Source organism: Chenopodium album, chromosome 9, assembly GCF_948465745.1.
Source record: "Chenopodium album chromosome 9, dcCheAlbu1.1, whole genome shotgun sequence".
In the NCBI taxonomy this organism is placed as follows: domain Eukaryota; kingdom Viridiplantae; phylum Streptophyta; class Magnoliopsida; order Caryophyllales; family Amaranthaceae; genus Chenopodium; species Chenopodium album.
In genome coordinates, this window is record NC_137842.1 from 22,373,819 (window position 1) to 22,396,011 (window position 22,193).

Sequence of the window (22,193 nt, forward strand, 5' to 3'; positions counted from 1 at the left end):
ACCTAAAGTCAAGTTCTATGTTCTATTATGGTCAAGCTTTTGGGTGTCAAAGGGTACCATGGTTAAGAGTTTGGACGCGTTAGCAATGCAGCCTCCCTTGAGGGTGTATGCCAACGGGCGGCTCCGCAAGTTCGTGATGAAATTGAACTCGACTCCATGGTTTGGGTGGATTTAAAAACTCGGATGAACCCTTATTTCCATGAGCGTTTTCGAGTTGATAGAGCATAAATCCCCCGGGCTAGCCACATACGTAGAACACGTACTATTGTGGCAAAATGGGTAAGCTAAAATGCATATGCATATGTGACAATGCCAATTAAATCACAGGTATATTCTTCAAGAATCTTTCAAGCCTCATCCACTCATCTCAATTAAATACCGATCACTCAAATCGATAAATAACCAAGAATCCTCCCCAGTGGAGTCGCTAAAGTGTAGGCGTCGTTCGAAGTGCGCCTACGTTAAAGCACGTGTAAGTATGATTGGCAATCATAGGAAGTGGGAATTGACATTACGATTAGGGACAAAGCAATGTAGGGAGCCGCCAACAAGTTTTTAAGGAACTTGTAAACCATTCACGGATTATAAAAGGCAACCACGAATAAGGGACAACGATAGGCAACACCGATTGACCTGTGAAGGTTACACCCCATTCATAATCCATGAGATTACTAACTCCATATGGTTCGGAACCACGAAAGGAGGATCGGGGATGATGGTACGAAGTGAGTCATGGAGTCACATTCGCCCGTATTGGCCTCTACTCGATTCTTATAGTGAAAAGTGATTCCTACGATCTTAAAGGCATACAAACAAAATATTCAATTTGCTCCAAACTATTATTAAGCTAAATTGGTTGAATATTAATGCAACACATAATTCTAAAATATCGTGATCACTTGATTAACAACAAGATTAAAAAGGAACCTAAGCCGGTTGTCCAAATTATCATATTAGGCGTGATTTTCAATTACATATTCCCTTAAACATGCAAAATGGTGATCATAAAAAATATAATAGAATAAACATTAATATTGGAAGCAATTTAACAATAAATTATTAGTCCAATCAAATAATAATAATAACCCTAATCATGATACTAGCAATATTAAAATAAGAGTAATTAAATTAATTAATTACTCACATTCCGCACGTTCCTTTAAATTGCTACATCATGAATAAACTGTTAGTAACTTCAATTAAAATATAAAGTAAATGAAAATTAAATTAAATAAACATAGATATGATTTGGTCCAAACCCTCGGTTATTTATACCTTTCACGCCTTGGTTTAAGGACGGAACCTCGGGTTTAGTATAGACTCCTTGGAGTGCTTAAGGGAAGAATGGTGTAATTACGAATATAGGTTTGAGGCTTAGAATATGGGAGAGAGAAAGAAGAGAATGATTTTTGGTGTAAAAGAGAGAAAGAGAGAATGATTTGATGATCAAGCTTGTTAATCCCTGAAAAAGGGGTGATATGACCTCTATTTATAGGGAAAAAAGAGGGTCAAAGAATCAAGAAAAGATAAGAATTTTAATCGGATAAAGCTCTTGCGATAGACAATAGTTTTTGCGGTTTTTGTTTTTATCATATCTTTTGATCAAGAAATCGGAATAATATTAATAAGATATCGTTGGAAATCTATTGAAGTCTACTTTCTAACCCAATTAGAATAAGATTAAAATATTTTATAGAATAAATATATAGCCGAAATAGTGAGACAGTGTCAGTTTTGGATTGAGTTTGACATTTTATTCATATCTTTTCCGTTATAGCTTGGAATTGATATTATAATATATCATTGGAAAGATAATTTCAAGGTCTATCCTACCATATAAAATATGGATAAAAACTATGAGGCAAGAAAATAATATCTTTCTATCTTTGAATGTCTTTTAATTCGGATAGAAATAGGACTTTCAAAAAGAAAAGTTTTATTCAATTTCAAACTCTTTAATCTTATCTTTTCAAAAAAGATAATTAAGATCTTTTAGAAAATTGTAGAAGCTTCTAATTAATACTAATTGATTGAGGAATTGGATAAAATCATTTGGACCCTCCACATGATCATTGGGTCGTAGGTAAGGTGGGCTTAGGTTTGGTTTGGGCTTAGTTTAATATTTTGGTCATAACTTATTCGTTATAACTCGGATTTGGGCTTAAAATATATCGTTGGAAATCTCTTTTAAATCCCCATCCAGATATTAAATCATTGGACCCAGATTATGGACCAAAATAAACTGTATTAAACGTTTTTATAAAAACGACACGAAATGAATGATTTTAAAGGACACGAAATAAATTATTTTGGGTTTTAAGGCATGACAAGAGGAAAATAAGTTATGGTTTGGGGAAATGGGCTAGAAATTGGGTTGGTTTATGAAATGAAAATATGGATTTAAGCACTCCAAGATAAAATACTCAACCCGACCAATAATGGCGGTGAAAGGTTGTTCATCATCGGGTTTGGTTTTGGGGAGACATTTTTAGGTGTCTACAGCAATATATGAACGGAAGAAAGAAAAGAGAGCTAAAAAAGAGTTGACAGCCTCAAGCATACAAATATAAAGATTCAAAAGCAGGGTTGAACACTTTGGGGGCTTATCGAGGGTCTTGAGCCTTTATCCCCTTCTTCTTCAAACCTTTAGCCTAACCACGTTACAACCCTTAAAAGACCTCTTTGAGGTATACACATAATTATGCAAGGTTCGGCTAGAGCTACATTTGGCCTGATTCCTAACGGATACGTAGGCAACATCACATCGAGGTGCGGCCGTAATAAAAATGCATTCACATTCACACACTCACACCATGATCATATCAAGGGATCCTTTATGCTCATTCTTATCCATTTAGAGCTAGACTTGGGGGCTAGATCCTTACATTATTAGCCTACCCAGCCTAAGAGTCACCACCATTTGACTCTTTCAATATATATTTTTCCACACACTTAGCCTTTGCGGCCTAACTTTAGTGTCACTATCACACACATCACAGATACATGACCAAATAAACTTCTCTTAGGAACCCTTTGTCATGAAATCTTAACACAACGTTGAAGCATACTTTGTCATAACAAAATCATTCATCAATAATCATTGCATCACAAAGTATGAAGTACTTAGCCTCTGCGCCTAAGTTACCTAAATACTTTCATTACCGAGTCAACTAGGATAGTCTAAGATGTTCCAATCCTTGTACTGTGAGAGACAACGTTAACAAATTAAACGCATTTTACATGCACCCTCTAACACTTTGATTCTTTTTTTCGCGTCTTTCTTTTTTGGGAGAAAGTCGGTACCCTCCACAAAAATGACGGAAATTTTTTGAATTTTTGCTTTTTTGCATCTTGAGTCAAGCACATCACAATACAATGCACACATGAGTCATGAGTCACACGTGTCAACTCACCTTGGGTCAACCTCAAGTTAGTCAGTGACATTGAGCCAACCTTAAGTCAATGAGTCAAGAAACACTAAGCCTTGGGTCAACCCTAAGATAATTAAAGAGATGAGAAAATTCTTATAGTCCAAAATATAAATGCAGGCACACCCAAGCAAGCAATAACATTCCCGGATGTTTTTCGGAAACCTCGAATATGACCACATGAGATTCTTCCAAGATGAGAGGAGTTACATAGATCAATTAATTAGAGATGAAGAGCTTTAATTTACAAAAGATTTGAGCGGATTTGGTTGAAAGGAAACGACCAAGTTCAAAAGTTCGGAGCAAAACCGAGCAACGAACAGCAGCAGCAAGAGCAAAATAAGGAAGACCCGACTCTAGCGCCATATGACAAGGTTGTCGCCTGGCGACATAAGCAAAGTACGATGACGCATTTTCCAAGCAGGCGCTGGTACGACGACACAATGCGTGGCCCCCATATTAGATTATGCAGACCTGGTGTAGAAATTTTCGGGTTCCTTGGTACGCCAGTTAGCCCCTCTAAGCAATTTGACATGATTTAGTAATTGGATCATTACAATCACATAAAGTGATCGATCTGATAAAAGATCATCTCACTTAGCTTAAAGCGCCTAAAAATTGCCTCATAGCAAAGGCACCGACATAATGGTTCACAAGTAGTAAAAGCACCGACATAAAGGTTCAAAAGAAGTAAAAAGCATCGACGTAATGGTTCACAAACAGCAAAAATGCGCCGACGTATTGGCACCGCGGAAATTACAGCAAAAAAAAAAATTTTGCAACAGCAAAGTTCAAGTGAGCTTTAAAGATCGACAAGTGTTGGTCTTCGGTAATTTTCTTTGGAACATTATCGTAACAACTGAGGATGACTTCAAGCGAAGTTATCTTCAACAGCGTTGCCTAGGATATGGAAGGTTGTTCGAAAGCTGAGGATGGTTTCAAGAGAAGTTATCTTCAACGACGTTCACTAAGATTGTAGAGGTTGCCATTAAGATTTGAGAAGATAGCACGAGATGGGCGATCTTCGACGACGTTCGCTAAGATTGTGGAGGTTGTCATTAAGATTTGAGAAGATAGCACGAGATGGGCGGTCTTCGAAAGAATTCGCTAAGATTTTGGAGGTTGTCACCAAGATTTAAGAAGATAGCATGAGATGGGCGGTCTTCGATAGCATTCGCTAAGATTGTGGAGGTTCACCAAGATTTGAGAAGATAGCACGAGACGGGCGGTCTTCGACAACATTCGCTAAGATTTTGGAGGTTGTTACCAAGATTTGAGAAGATAGCACGAGATGGGCGGTCTTCGACGACATATGCTAAGATTGTGGAGGTTGTCAGCAAGATTTGAGAAGAGCGGTTCGTGATGAGGCGGCCTTCGACGACTTTTGATATGATTGGGAAAGTTTTCATTATAATTCAAGGAAAAGGCTCGAGACGTAGCAGCATTGATCGACGACGTTCCCTAGCTTGTGAACGGTTGTCACAAAAACTGGAGGTGATTTCAAGCGAAGTTATCTTCAATCATATTCCCTGGCTTGCGGAAGATGGTCACAAGGTGGTAGAAGATAGTTTCAAGCAAAGCAATATTTGATAGTGTTCTCTAGCTTGCAGAAGACTACCAGAGCGGAAAATAGAGGCGGTTACAAGCGTAGAAGTCTTTAGGCGGTATCCCCTAGCTTGAGGAAGATCGTTAAAACAGCAAGATAGCGTTCCCTAGCTTGTGGAAGGTTGTCGCAACAGCAAATGAAACAAAATGGTTACCTCCTGAGACGTGTGCTCGACGGTGCAAGATACGCGTTTCTTAACTCTCTTATCTGTTTTAACTAACGCTAGTTTCAGGTATCGTCGTTACAAAAATGATTTAGGATTGTAGAATGTTCTGAATCATTCTCCGTCCCTATCGATACTTTGACTTTTGTTTTCGAAACTTGCGTTTCTCCAAACTCAGTCAAAGTGGGGGGTTCTGTAGACACCCAAATGTGTCTCCCCAAAACCAAACCTAGTGATGAATACCTTTCATGTCATTTGATTATCGAACATAGCGAAAGTGTGAAAAATCTAGTGATGAGGATGTTTTTATTAAAATATCTCTTCTTTCTATTTTTGAAAATATTTCTTTTCTTACCCTATTTATGAAAAACGTGTATTCTATATTAGTTTGATCCATGATATGGGTCCAATAATAGTGTAGTTGGATGGGGATTGAAAAGACATTTCCAACGATAATTATAAAGCCAATTAACTAGGGTTGAAGCTAGGTCATTGAAACTAACCCCTACCCAAAGCCAAATGAAATTTGTAAACACTCAACACACCCCTACACAAGTATAATGGTAAGTTGAGGGTCGAACCCAAAGGATTGGTGGGCGAATATCTATTGTCTATGGTCAAGATATTTCGAAATGTAATGATTAGGTGTGAATGTTATGGTAGGACAAAGATGACTTGCTATCCTCTCCTGCAAAATGAATTCCTCATTAATAGGATGTTCCTGAATTTTTCCTGAATATCCAGAAGCTTCTTTTATGCAATAGAATCAGCAGTCTCAACACAAGTAAACTTATACAAATCTATACTTTTAAGATGCTTCTTGGTTTCAGATAATTTTTTGACAACCTGGAACATAGCAGTCCCCTGGAACATAGTATTCTAGGCTTCCTTTACAGTCTACAAAAATCCTGGGGCATCAATCAAAATATTGAAAAATCTAAAAGGTTTCTTCATAGTCATACCACTCCCAAATAGTTGGATCACACAAGGACAATGATCCATCAAGCCCTTAGGGAAGAATCAGCCTTCAAATCAGCAAATTCATCCAAACAAGCAGTATTGACTAAAACACTATCGATTTTAGTACTCACCCTATTATTTCCATCCTGTTCATTGTTCCAGGTATAGAACTTACCCCCAGTTTGCCAATCAAAAAGCTGAGCATCTCTCACACATTGCCTAAAAGGTTCAATCTCAGAAAGTGAGACAACATAGCCCACTCTATCTTCCAAATTCAGCACATTATTAAAATCACCACCAATCAGCCAGGCCTTTTGGACAGTCCCAGCTAAATTTTTAATGTGTTCCCATAACTCTCTTCTTTGACTAGCTTCATTCAAATAATAAACAAAGGTAATTTCAAACTGAGTACAAGTAGCTCTATGCACCACTTCGCAATGAACAAGCTGAACCTCCACCTTGATTACAGTCACATCAAATATTTGGGGTAACCAAATAACCTAAATTCTACCCCCTTTATGTTTACTGTAATTAGCACAAACTGACAAGTCACCCCCTACTCTATAAAAAATAGTCCCAAATTTCCTATCCTTCATTTTTGTTTCCAGAAGCACAAACATGCCCATACATTTTTGTCTTAAAAACCATAGAACATCACACATTCTACTAGGAATATTCAAACCCCTCACATTCCAGAATCCTACTTTATCCATTAAAGGGATTAGAACATTCCCCCTCCTTCAATACACTAAATCTACTTCCACTTCTACTCACCATGAACACACCAGTCTGGGTCCTAGGCACCACACAGGCACCTTATCCGTATCAGCATTCACTGCATTAGCTTCTGATATGTTCCTTTCATCTGGAGCAACAACTATCTTAGCTGGTTTCTGCACTGGTCTCCATTCTTTCCTTGAAGCACCATGCTTCTACCTCCGAGATTGCTGCTTTTCCTGCACCCCTTTAGCTTGCTTATTTCAAGATTGAACCTTGTGATTTTGACATTGTGGCTCCTCATGTCCTATGCCTTTGCACATTGTACACACCACTAGCTTCCACTCAAACACAATTTGATGAGTTACATTATTTCCCAACTCATCCAGAAACTCAATCTGGTTTGGAAATTCATCATTAAACTTCATTTCCACCATAACTCTAGCAAAATCCAGCCTCTCTTTAGTCATAGTAGCCCTATCAGTTTTGATAGATTTACCAAGTTGAGAGATCAATTTCATCAGTGTTCTGACCTCAGTACTTCAAGTCCAAACCAGGCAGCCTTATCTAGAGAGCAATCTCATTAACAGCTGCTTTGGAGAGGTCTAAATCAGGTGCCCATGGCTTAATAACCATTGGCTTTTTATCAAACAGTATAGGTGCAGTCTTCATAGCCTTCTCTTTACCTTCATGTGAACGAAATCTCACTAAAAAAAACACCATTAGAGTGCAATGAGACTTTATCCACTCCAAACTTACCCCAACTTCATCTCACAAACCCATTTATCACTGCAAAAGGAGGTGTAACCCCAACTATATAGCAAACCAGAGCATTAGCCCAAAAATCAATTTCAGGTTGAATATCCTCTATAGTAATCTGAACCTTATCTCCATTGTTACCAACATTAGCCCCAAACTCAGAAAAATTATACCTCTCATCTTCATTACCCTCAAACAATCGTTCCCTCCAATTTAATTTATGCAAAGGATAATCGGGCAAAACAGGGGATTGGATTGGGGGAACAACATTAGGGGTCTTATCAATTGGGGAAAATCTATTACTAGCACAACAATCAGTGTTATGAACCTCCTCATCAATGAAAGAGGACGAAGAATGTAGTACCTTCAGCCATTGATTAAAAGCATCTTGGTGTTGCTCACGTTCTTCTAGAGTAACTTCTTTCACTGGAATCTCAATCTCCGTCATTGAATCAAGCCAACTTGCAGCAGAAACATCATCCGATTTCATACTCTATTCCTGCCGCTTAGTAAAATACCTCGTTCTAGGCCCTGAATTCTGCTCTGCTTTTTGTTTTTTCATTGACTTTGATCCAGAATTCTTGTTTCCTTTGCCTTTCTTTCTCTTTGCCACGAAAATTGAGCTTAAAAACTGAGATCAAAATCGTGGGTTTCAATCGGATTTTGCACTTTCATTCTCTAGTTCTTGAGACTTTCTCTCTTTAACTTTCTACTCTCTTTTTACTTTCATTTGATTCAATTAGATTCGTTATTTTTATTTGATTCAATAAGCTTCGTTGAATGCATTTGACATTCATTTGATTTAAAAATCTTTGTTTGAATGTGTTTGACTTTAAATTTTGTTCAAAAAGCTTTGTTTGAATGGGTTTGACTTTCATTTGATTCAAAATTCTTTGTTTGAATGTGTTTGACTTTCATTTGATTCAATAGCTTTGCTGAATGCATTTAACTTTTGTTCAATTCTAACTTTATTTGAATATATTTGACTTTCATTTGATTCATAAAGCTTTGTTTGAATGTGTTTAATTATCATTTGATTCCATTCAATTCAAAAGGCTTTGTTTGAATTTTTTTACATTCATTAGATTCAAAAAGCTTTGTTTGAATGTGTTTGACTTTCATTTGATTAAATTAGGTACGCTGAATGCATTTGACTTTCGTTTAATTCAAAAAGATTTGTTTGAATGCATTTGACTTTCATTCAATTTGAAAGGCTTTATTTGAATGTGTTTGACTTTTATTTGATACAAAAAGCTTTGTTTGAATGTTTATGACTTTCATTTGATTAAATTACCTTCGTTGAATCCATTTAACTTTCATTTGATTCAAAAAGCTTTGTTTGAATGTGTTTGACTATCATTTGATACAAAAAGCTTTGTTTGAATGTGTTTGACTTTCATTTGATTCAATTAGCTTCGTTCAATGCATTTACCTTTCATTTGATTCAAAAAAATTTGTTTAAATGTGTTTGACTTTCATTTTATTTGATTCAAAAAGCTTTGTTTGAATGTGTTTGACTTTCATTAGATTCAAAAAGATTTATTTGATTGTGTTTGACTTTCATTTGCTTCAATTAGCTTTGTTAAATGCATTTTATTCTCCAAACTCAATCAAAATGGGGGCTTCTGTAGACACCCATTTGTGTCTCCCCAAAACCAAACCCAGTGATGAGTACCTTTCACGTCGAATCGTAATCGAATGAAGTGAAAGTGTGGAAAGTCTAGTGTTGCGGATAGTTTTAATTTCTTTTCTCTTCTCTCTATTTTTGAAAACCTATTTTAAGAAAACAGCCAATCTAGTTTGGTTGGTCCATGATATGGGTCCAATAGTAGCGTAGTTGGATAGGGCTTGAAAAGAGCTTTCCAACGATATACTATAAACCCAATTCCGATGAATATTGAGGAAGTTATGGCCAAATTACTAAACTGGGCCTGGTTTGAGCCTTATATGCGGCCCAATGGTCTAGAGGAGAGCCTAATATGGATTTATCATTCCTAATGCAAAAAGGAATGGTTTTAGTTTTCTAGATTCTTCTAGAAGGTTCTTTTCATTCCTTATTCAATTAGCTTTGATAAATTGACTTTTGTTGACTTTTTTTAGTTTTAATAAGAATAAAAGAAAGTTTTTGAGGAAAATACGATTTTATCCTCCTGTACAGCAATTTCTATCTGATTTTAAGAAAACGCTTCAATAATTAAGTTAGCGCCAAACGCCAAAATTAGCGCCTGACGGCTAAGCTTGGCGCCTGGCGCTAGCGTTAGCGCCTGGAGCTAATGTCAGCGTCTGGCGCTAACCTCGTTTTGCGCGTCAGAACTCTGTTTCGATTTTCTATGTTTTTGGCTGATTTTCTCTATAAATAGTCTTCTAAAAACTCCGTTTTGATTCACCAATTCTCTCTATTCACCAACTCTCATCAAGGAATTCTTTATCTCTCTTTCTCTCTCTCTCTCTTTTCTAAACTAGCCTTTTCTCAGAATACAAAATTCCGCATTCGCAAGATTTAGATACACCTAGCCATATTCGAACTTGCCTTCGCCCTAGACGTGAAAGGTTTTAATTTCTAAGGGTTTGGTACCAAATCTCTCTTTTAATTTAATTTAATTGTTTCTTATTATTTTCCTTGAAGTTACTAACGTGTGTATTTTGCTATGAGAAAGAGGTACGAGGCATCCAAGTAAGTAATTTAATGGTTTTTAATGATGTTATTATGTAGAAATCATGCTTAGGTTTTTATTATGATTCCTAGTATCATGTTAGGATGTTTGCCTTAATTTGATGTTTAGGGTGACAATAATAAATTCCTAGTTTCATGTCTAGGGTAACTTTAATATCAAGTATGATTAAAAGTATGATGCCTTTTATGTTCTTCCCAATATTTATGATTGTTAGTATCATGTTAGGGTTAAAGCTTTGATTTTTATTTCTTAGAGACATGCTAGGGTTTGTTATTAATCTTGTTAGTATCATGCCTAGGATCTTGCTATTAATATTATGCTTTAATATGATTTTGATTATTATTATAACTGTTATGATTATTTTAATTATGATTATCATTATGTTGCTTGATGTTATTTATTGTTATTTCTTGATCACACCTTTTATGCATGTTTAAAGGGAATTGGTACTTGTAATCATGCTTAATAAGATAATTAATAATCTTGTTAGGGTTAATATGATTATAATTCAAGTGTTCGCCAATAATAGATTTATTTGTGCATTAATATTCAACCAACATAGATTAAACAGGTTTAGGGTTAATCCTATTGATTGAATGTTAGTCAGAAAGCGCACATGAATACAATAAGAATAAAGTAGAGGCCTATTATTAGGGCAGGTTCAATCTCTTTTAGGTTGGATTTGTACCTTCATCCCCGAACTACCAGTCATGGTTCATGACCTATTGGAGTTGACGATCTCTTGGATCGTTAAGGGTGTAACCTTCACCTCGTGAACGGTTTACAAGTTCCTAAAACTTGTTGGCGACTCTTTTGCTCTATCTTCTTTCCCTTTGGACGCCACCATACTTTAGTGTATGATCACAGTGGGGTTCAAGCTAGGGATAACACTTGAAATATTCCCTACAGTTTTTGGCAACTCCACTGGGGAAGATTTCTATTTTAATTCCTAAAATTTATTTCGGCAATGATTTAGAATGAGTGGATGAGACTCGAAAAGTTCTAAGTATTTCATGTGCGTAATTTTGATTAAAATTATTGTCATATGCATAAAAAAAGATCTCATTGGAAAGACCATCCGTAATGAGTTAAAACATAGGATTTTTACACGTAGGAAATTTGAGGAATATCTTTCACAACTAGGATCGAAATAACACTACGCGAAACTGGAAAATTTTATCGAGCACCGAAAGCTGTTGAGGCATGTAGGAACTAGCGTCAGCGAACAAAGTTTGGCGCCAGTATTTTGACCTTAGCGCCAGATGACAGCCTCTGTCGCCAGGCGCTAAAGCTAAAAGCTGGCGCTAGCCTCTATTTGTTGGCGCCAAGTTCTTCCAATACCGAGCCAGAAATATGCGTTCTAATTTTGCCTAGTTTTTAGCATTGTTTGCTCGATCCTACTTCCTGATTGAGTTCTTCTCATTTTTCTAAACTCCATATGTGTTCTACATATGGACATAACCCTTTGGGAATCCATGCTCCATCTACCTGATTGAACGCTCTATGCAATAAAGGGTACATCCGAGAATGTTGAATTCACCAAACCATGGAAGCGAATTTTTCTAAATTCGCGGTGTCCCATCCACTCGCGCCAACCCTTCACGGTTAGGCTTCCTCGCGGTGCATCCAGACAATTAACCATGGACCCTCTATTGACTAACCCATATCCCGAACTTTAGAGAACTAGAGTCATGGTTAGGTTGCAAACTCATTGCATTAAATCGTGCCTACTTGACTAATTGTGCATTATTTGTTGTGCATATGGTATATGTTTTTCCTAACTGCTTGTTTTGACTTGTGCTAAGATTAAATAAATTAATTACTAAAAGAACTTTGCCTAATTAATTAATTAATTAATTTGAGTAAATAAAGTCTAATATTTTAATCAGAGTTGACTAAATATGACTTTAGGTATACCCCTGTTGATCAATAATAGCGAAAACAGTTTCTGATCGACGCTCCAGCAATGGCGCCAAGGTTTGAACTGTAGCGCCACTCTGTGGAGTGTGGCGCCTGGCGACAATTCTGTTGTCTGGCGCTAGACTGCAAAGAGAGGCACCAGTCATGTCGTTTTGACGACAGTTCGGTTTATTGCTCGAGTCATCACTTTGTGTCCAATTAACCAGTTTGCTAATTAATTCGGTTAAATTTTACTGTTAATAATACCTTCTAAGTCATTAATTGAGTCTAGGCACCAAGTCCCATGGTCTTACACAAAATTCCAAGCATGTCACTTAAACTCACCACATAACACACACACCAATACACACTTTTGACCATGTCTAAGAAAGTCTTGTATGTGCATTTTTTCCGTCATTTTTTTTAGGGGGGTAATTCGGATATTAATCCTCCAATTTAAATACCATACATGGTTACTAAAAATATATACCTTATTTTTGCCAAAAATATGCACCTATTTTTTTATTTTTCCTCTTTAAAACCGTAAAGTCAAGGTCGATTTGAGTTAAGTAATTAAAATTAAAACGGTTTAAAGTACAGCGCGTGGTCAAGAAAGGAAGGACGGTTAATAAAAGACAATCTTTTTGTACAATTGCAAGTTTTCGACAAACCCATCGCTCGTAAGAGGAAATCTAGGACAGTAATGGAAACACAAGAAGAAGTCAATGAGCTCAGGAACCAACTGGTTACCTTGACTGAGGCACTAAAGATTCTAACCCTCAAGATCGAAGATCCCGTGAAACAACAATAGTTGGACCTCATGCAAGAGAGTCTGAGCAAGCTATCAAGCGACTACAAGTTTCAAGGGATTAGCTCACAAGGGGTCTCGGTGGACAAGGATCTTCTTCCGCAGAAGTTCAATGCCAACGACATCCCGAAATTCAAAGCAACTGATAACCCTTATTTTCATTTAAGAGCCTTCGAAACAATAATGAGTATTAAGGGTATCGACAAGAAGGTGTTCCCCTCTCTGTTCTCACTATCTCTCGAAACCGTTTTCCAGCAATGGTTCTTTTCTCTCGAGAAAGAAAAAACCTCTACCTAGGAGTCCATAGCAAACGCTTTCGTTGATAGATACAAATGCAACATTCAAGTTGAGACCGACCATAGAGAACATGAAATCCTCAATCACAAGGAGAATGAAGTCTTCACCTCCTTCTTTAACAAATGGAGAGAAACCTCAGCTAAGATGATTGAGGTGCCAAGTGAAAAAGAGTCTGTAAGGTTATTCATAAAAAACCTTCAAGAAAAGTACTTCAAGCATCTCAAATATCAGAATAACCTCCATACCTTCAAGGCCGTCTACGACATTGGAATTAATATTGAAGACGACCTGGCTAAGTTGAAAGCCGCCAACAATAACTCCAACAGTGGCTGGAAAGGAAAGAAGAACGACAATCCTTCTTCTTCCAAAACCACCCACTCAAACAATGTGAGCACTTTTAACCTAGGTGAAGTCCTTGCTATGAATAATTAAGGACAAAAGAAACCATTTAGGAGGAACTTTACTCCTATTGGCATGCATTATGACACCGCATTTGATCGATTAAATGCAAAAGGTCTTATAACTCCTATTGGACCATTTGGGGACCCACCAGTCGAAAAGAGGTCGGCTAATTGGAGCCCTAATGCACACTACAAGTATCACCAAGGTAGGGGCCATCTCACCGAAAACTGTTGGAAGCTTAAAGAAGTTATCCAAGACTTAATCGACAACAAAAAGCTACCATTGCCCCCTGCCAGTAAGAAGCCAAGTATTGATAATGCGCCTCTCGCTCACTTCTTCGCCATCTCTGATGAGGAAAACGAAGTTGATCCTTCATCTCTCATCAAACCTGTTAAAGAAATTCATGCCATTAAAGAAGAGGAGGAGATCTTTTTCGACACCATGGATAGCCTTCCAGAACTAGCAAGTAAAGAGGACTTAAAATTTCTTACACTGAATATGATGGAAGGATCACACTTGCTACGTGACGAGGTTCCACTCTCGAAAAATAAACCTAAGAGAGAGTTCACAACCATAGGAATGACCTATGATGCTACTTTTGATCATCTCTATAATCAAGGACTAATTAAACCTATTGGCCCTACTGAAAATCCAACACCAGAAAAGCGATCTTCAAGGTGGGATCCCAAGTCCTACTGCAAATACCATCGAGGAAACGGTCATACCACAAATGAATGTTATAGGTTTCAAAACTTCATTTAAGATCTTATAGAAGCCAATAAGATCTTATTACCTCTAGCTAGCAAGGAAACGAGGAAACACTTTTCTTTGCAAGTCACCGATAAACCTAAGAAGAGTAATAGACTCTACACTCCAAGTGGGATCCCCTACGTACAAATGTTAGAAATGCTCTCCGAGAGTGGCGATATCAAACCTCTCGAATCGAGACCATTTGAATCATTGAAAAGGACAGATAGATATTACTGTCAATATCATCAATCAGGGGGTCATACTATCAAAAACTGTTTTAAATTCAAGGATTTAATTCAGAAAATGATTGATGATAAAGAGCTAGTCCAAGTTCCACAAGAAGAGGATGTAAATATTAATGGAGTTTGGGACAGCGAGGAAAAAGAAGTCTACTTAAAAGACATGGTAGGACCTCCACCTTCAGTCTCATATGCCATGAATGACTTTTGGGTTGAAGAAGATTCATCAATAGACGTCCTCACAAGATCCGGGAGAATGTAAACTCATGTTTCAACACAACCCATGCCAACCACACAGCAAGTTCCCATGCCTATCATTTAAGATAATGACATCGTCAAACAGTTCAAGAAAACAAAAGTTGAAATGAACGTATGGAAACTTCTGGCCACGTCTCGAGAACATAGGTTCGCTGTAATGAATGCCTTGGACTAAATAGGGATATATTCTAACACCACTCCTGAGGGGTTGGATAACTTCCTCACGAGTGATCTCCCTAGTCCCATCAATTTGATCACCTTTTCCGACAAGGATTTGCCCCCAGAAGGTGACAAACACTATAAGGCATTAAACGTCACACTGGTTTGCAAGAGAATGAACGTCCCTATGACTCTTGTAGACAATGGATCAGCCATTAATGTCTGTCCACGTAGAACTGCGAGGATGCTAGGCATAAGGGATGAAGACTTAACCCCGTCAACGCAAGGAATAAGAGCCTACGACAACACTCGTCGTCAAGCTTTTGGTAAAATTACCATGAATGTAACAGCGGGAGCAATAGAACACTCTACTACTTTCCAAGTAGTAGATATTAAAGCTTCATTCAATCTATTGTTGGGACGCCCTTGGCTTCATGACCTAAAGGTCGTCCCCTCATCTCTCCACGAACAAGTAAAAGCTATAGTGGAAGGAATTCCAATTACCATCGATGCTTCGCCTATGAGGATTAAAACTATAGAAAATCCAATAAGTAACGTGGAGCACAATGAAGACAACAAAGATTTGTGGGACTTTAATGAAGAGGTCTCCTTAATCCAAGAGGATGAAAGGACCCTTCTCTGCCACGACCCCCATTCCAACATGATCGTGAATGCTATTCTGAAAAAGCAAGGACATTTTCCTAGGATGACCCTAGGTAAGAAGAAAGGAATAGCAAAATCGCTAGAATCACCTGGCCTCCCTAAATTAGATACTTTCGGACTTGGTTTCGAACCGACTCAGAAAGATCTTAAGCGAGCCCATGAAAAGTCGAAGGCACATAGGGACGCTCGCATTCAAAAGAAAGCAATCCCAATGGATCAGTACCCTTTTACACTTAATGGTCAATTCACTAGGTGAAAAAATGCATTTGGCAGCGGTTCAAACCCGGTCTAAGGCACCGGTTTGAACCGCTGCCTATGTGAGGGGTGCCAAAAACATGGTTTTTGGCACCGGTTCAAAACCGGTGCCATAGGGTGTAATAGGCACCGGTTAACCGGTGCCAAAAAGGCCCACTAAATTTTTTTTCAAAGTTTTTGGCACCGGTTAACCGGTGCCAAAAAACCCCCAAAAATATTTTTTTTTTTTTTTTTTGCTTAAAAATTAAATAAACTAATTTAAATAAAAACACAAAATATAAATCAAACATCACAATCAATATAAACGTCTAAACGATTCTGTTTAATATATAATCAATAAAATTTTACAACATAGATCAATAAAAAAAATTACTTATAAATCAAAAAAAATTACAACATATAAATAAATAAAAAAAACTACAATATAAATCAAAAAAAAAAATATTACAACATCACAATCTAAAAATCCCCATATTCTTGATTCTTGATTCTTGGATTATGTATACCTGCTCCAATTAAAACATCAAAAATAAATTGATTAAAATGAACAAGCAACGAAAAAAAATAAAAAAAACCCAGAAAAAAAAAATCGAATTAAAATCGATTAAATTAAAAATAAAATCGAAAAAAACCCAGAAATCAAAACATCAAAACAAAATAGAAATAATAAAAACAAAATCCAAGAAAAAAAATTTAATAAACCCAAAAATCATAAAAATAAAAACAAAATCGAACAATTAAAAAACCCAGAAATCAATTAAAATAAAAACAAAAACAAAAAAAAATTGAAATCGGAAAAACCCAGAAAAAATTGAAAATCAAAATCGAAAAACAAAAATCAAAATCAAAATAAGACAACGAAAGTTAAATCGAAACATAAAAATCAAAATCGAAAAAAAAAGAAAAACAAAAATCAAGATCGAAAAACAAAAATCAAAAATCAAAATCAGACAACAAAAGTAAAAATCGAAACACAAAAATCAAAATCGATAAAAAAGAAAATCAAAAATCAAAAATCAAAAATCAAAATCGAAAAACAAAAATAAAAATTGAAAAACCCAGAAGTCGAAAAAATAAAAACAAAAACGAACAAATAAAAAAACCCAGAAATCAATTAAAATAAAACAAAAACGAAAAAAAATTGAAATCGAAAAAACCCAGAAAAAATCGAAAATCAAAATCGAAAAACAAAATTCAAAAATAAAAAATCAAAATCACAACACAAAAACCCAGAAATTGAGGGAGGAGGAGTGGTCTTCGTGGTGTTGTTGCATGTGCTTGCGGTGGTGTTCGTGGTGGTGTTTGTGGTGTTCTCCGTGGTGGTGTTCGTAGTGGTCTCCGTGGTGGTCTTCGTGGTGAGCTTGAAGGAGGAGATGAGAACGAAGAAAGGGAAGGAGGAGATGAGAAGGAGGAGATCGATGAGAAAGGGAAGGAGGTTAAGTGGAGTGAAAGAGGAGGAGAGGAGAGAGAAATAGTAGGAAAGAAGAGGAGAGGAGAATGAAGCGGCGAGCTAGTAGTGAAGCAAAATAGGGTTTCATATTTATATGGCCGTTTTTTTTTTTTTTTTTTTTAAGTTTAACCGGTTTTTTTTAAAGTAAGGAACGGTTCAATTGGCACCAGTTCAAACCGGTGCCTTTTTAATTTTTGGCACCGGTTCAGGCCAAACCGGTGCCTTTTCTCTTTTGGTAAAATCCCGCCCATTTCCAGACCGGTTTTGGGCACCGGTTTAGCCTGAACCGGTGCCATATGGGGGGTGCCCAATGCTTTTTTTCTACTAGTGATTCGTAAAAGAAGGAGAGGACTATCCATGTTACGAATTTTTCGTAAATGACATAAAGCAACCGGGATTCGAAATTTTCTTAGATTGCTATTTCACAGACGAAATCCCAACTCCTGTCCATAAGGAGAAAGCACCCCCATGCTTTGACTTTAATGTCATGGGATTATTATTTGGGCGAGAAAAGGATGAGCCGACATACAAAGAGGATAACTCCTCGCTCATTCAGACAGTGCTACAAAGTGAAAACTTCGATCCCTCGAAGCTAATCACTCCAGCGGAAGGATCACTACAAGGGTGGCGCAAGACCGTCAAGGTGACTACTCCAAGTGGAAGGAAGATCTCCATCACGACAGGGCAAGGACCGATGTTCGAAGAGTCGTCTGAGTCAGAGTCAGAGTCTCTCCCTATAGAGTTATCTAGGTCTTTAGTTTTAGCACCTTCCCCTTCTATCTCTTCTCCTAGAATAGTTAGTGATCAAGTCCCTGAGGACATATCACTCTTTGATGTAATGATCTCAGAGTATAATAATATGACTTCTTCCCCTTATTCCTGGTGTTCTTTTTTAACCCAAGATGACGAGCATTGCTTAACTAACAATGAAAAAGACAAAGAACTTATTAAAGCAATGGAAACACTTGAAAAGAAAACACCGATAATTGAAGAAACTTAGACGGTTGATATCTCAAATGATTCAACCAATAAAAGAGAAGTTAAAATCGGACTAACACTTAATGAACAAGAAAGAACCGATTTAATTAGCTTGCTTAAAGAATTCATCGATGTATTTTCTTGGTCACACGAAGATATGCCAGGCATTAATAGAGAAATAGCTCAACACACTATACCACTAATTCCGGGAATGAAACTTGTAAAACCAAAGTTACGTCGAATGAAACCCGACGTAGCTCTTAATATAAATGAAGAAATTCAAAAACACCCCGAATGGGTCGCCAATGTCGTCCCAGTTCCGAAAAAAGATGGAAGGGTAAGAATGTGTGTCGACTATCGAGATCTAAATAAGGCAAGTCCAAAGGACGACTTCCCTTTACCACACATCGATATTCTGGTGGATAACACAGCAAATCACGCACTTCTCTCGTTCATGGATGGATACGCAGGTTATAATTAGATTCTCATGGCAGAAGAAGACATGGAGAAAACAACCTTCATAACGCCATGGGGTACTTACTGCTACACGGTAATGCCATTCGGGTTGAAAAACGCAGGTGCTACTTACCAACGTGCAGCGACTGCCTTACTCCATGACATGATGCATAAAGAAGTCGAAGTATATGTGGACGGCATGATTGTAAAATCAAAAGATCGCCCAGGTCATCAAGTAGCCTTAAGAAAAATTTTCGAAAGGCTAAGAAAATACAATATGAGGTTGAACCCATCTAAATGTGCTTTTGGAGTCACCTCAGGCAAGCTTTTGTGTTATGTCATAAGATATAGAGGAATAGATATAGACCCAACCAAGATCAAGGCAATCATGTCAATGCCACCGCCCAAAACCGAGAAGCAGATTCGAGGATTTATTGGCCGGTTGCAATAAATAAGTAGGTTCATATCAAAATTGACAACATTATGTGAACCAATCTTTAAAAATCTTAAGAAAAATGTACTAGTAATACGGGATGACGAGTGTCAAAAAAGCCTTTGAAAAGATCATCAAAGCCTATCTCGCAAATCCTCCCGTAATAGCACCAACACTTCCAGGAATACCTCTCAGGCTATATTTAATAGTTACCAAAAAGACAATGGGAGCTATGCTAGCACAAGAAGTAGAAGTCAAAGAAAATGCGATCTACTATCTGAGCAAGAAAATGCTCGAATAGGAAGCTCGTTATACACCACTTGAGAAATTGTGTCTCGCCTTGGTGTGGGCCACAACCAAGTTAAGATATTACATGCTAGTGCACACAGTCTTCATAGTCTCCCAACTAGATCCACTCAAGTATCTATTCGAGAAATCTACAATCAATGGGCGCATATCGAGATGGATAGTCAATTTAGCTCAGTTTGATGTAAGGTTTATGCCACAAAAAGCTATCAAAGGATTTGTGGTGTCAGATTTTCTAGCGGACTTTCCAATAGAAGACTCGACGCCAATACACGACAATGAGTTTCCAGATGAAGACTTAATGGTCACTGAAGATGATACTTGGACCCTGTACTTGTAGACACCTAAAAATGTCTCCCCAAAACAAAACCCGATGATGAACAACCTTTCACCGCCATTATTGGTCGGGTTGAGTATTTAATTTTTGGAGTGCTTAAATCCATATTTCCATTTCATAAACCAACCCAATTCCTAACCCATTTCCCCAAACCATAACTTATTTTCCTCTTTTCGTGCCTTAAAACCCAAAATAATTCATTTCATGTCCTTTAAAATAATTCATTTCGTGTCCTTTTTATAAAAATATTTATTTCCGTTTATTTTGGTCCATTATCTGGGGCCAATGATTAAATAGTTGGATGGGGCTTGAAAAGAGCTTTCCAACGATATCTTATTAATCTTATTCTAGATCAAAAGATATGATAAAAACAAAAACCAAAAAAGCTGCAGTCTATCGAGTTTTATTCCAATTTAATTCGGATCTTATCTTGTTTTCTTCGACCCTTCTTTTTTTCTCTATAAATAGAGGTCATATCTCCCTTTTTTAAAACATCAACAAGCTTGATCATAAAATAATTCTCTTCTCCCTCTTTAGCCTAAATACTAGTCATCCTATTTTCTCAAAATACTTTCCCTAATTAAGCACTCCAAGGAGTTCATACAATACACAAAGTTCTATACTTAAACCAAGGCGTGAAAGGTATAATTGACTGAGGGTTTGGACCAAATCAACTCTACTTTAATTTAATTTTCATTTGATTTATATTTTTATTGAAGTTATTAACAGTTTAATCATGATGTAGCAATTTAAAGGAACGCGCAGAATGTGAGTAATTAATTGAGTTAATTACTCTTATTTTATTTTTAATATTGCTAGTATCATGATTAGGGTTGTTATTATTATTATTTGATTTGGCTAACACTATTATTGTTAAATTGCTTCCAATATTAATGTTTATTCTATTATATTTTTTACTGATCACCATATTGTATGTCTTAAGGGATTATGTAATTGGAAATCACGCCTAATAAGATAATTTGGATAACTGGTTTAGGTTCCTTTTTAATCTTGTTGTTAATTCAAGTGATCACAAATATTTTAGAATAATGTGTTGCATTAATATTAAACCAATTTAGCCTAATAATAGTTTGGAGCAAATTGAATCTTTGTTTGTATGCCTTTGAGATCACATGAATCACTTTTCACTATAAGAATCGAGTTGAGGCTAATACGGGCGAATGTGACTCCATGACTCACTTCGTACCATCATCCCCGATCCTCCTTTCGTGGTTCCGAACCATATGGAGTTAGTAATCACATGGATTATGAATGGGGTGTAACCTTCACGGGTCAATCGTTGTTGCCTTTGTTGTCCCTTATTCGTGGTTGCCTTTTTATGATCCGTGAACTGTTTACAAGTTCCTTAAAAACTTGTTGGCGGCTCCCTACTTTATTTGTCCCTAATCGTATTATGTCAATTCCCACTTCCTAAGAGTGCCAAGAATATTCACAACATGCTTTAACGTAGGCGCACTTCGAGCGACGCCTACAATTTGGCGACTCTGCTTGGGAGGATTCTTGGTTATTTATCGATTTGAGTGATCGGTATTTAATTGAGATGAGTGGATGAGACTTGAAAGATTCTTGAATTGTATCCTGCGATTTAATTGGCATTGTCACATATGCATATGCATTTTAGGTCACCTATTTTTCCACAATAGTACGTGTTCTACGTATGTGGCTAGCCCGGGGGATTTAAGCTCTATCAACCTGAAAACGTTCATGACAATAAGGGTTCATCCGAGTTTTTAAATCCACCCAAACCATGGAGTCGAGTTCGATTTCATCACGAACTCGCGGATCCGCCCGTTGGAATACACCCTCAAGGGAGGCTGCCTTGCTAACGCGTCCAAACTCTTAACCATGGTACCCTTTGACACCCAAAAGCTTGACCATAGTGGAACATAGATCTTGACTCTAGGTTGCGAACTTCATTGCATCATTCGTGACGATGTGCTTATATGTGCATTTTTTTATTGATTTTTTTTAATTATTTTTTTTATTAAACCCTTTTTATTTTTTTTTATTTTTTTTTGGAGTCGAGTCATAGATTTTTTTTAATTTTTGAGTCACCCGGATTTTTATTCCCGTATACTGCACAAGAGTCAACTTGTTTTGGTCATAGCCGGAGTTCTAGAAAGAGTTACGTGTGGTACAACCTATGGATCTGTAGCCCCGAGTTTTATCTTTCA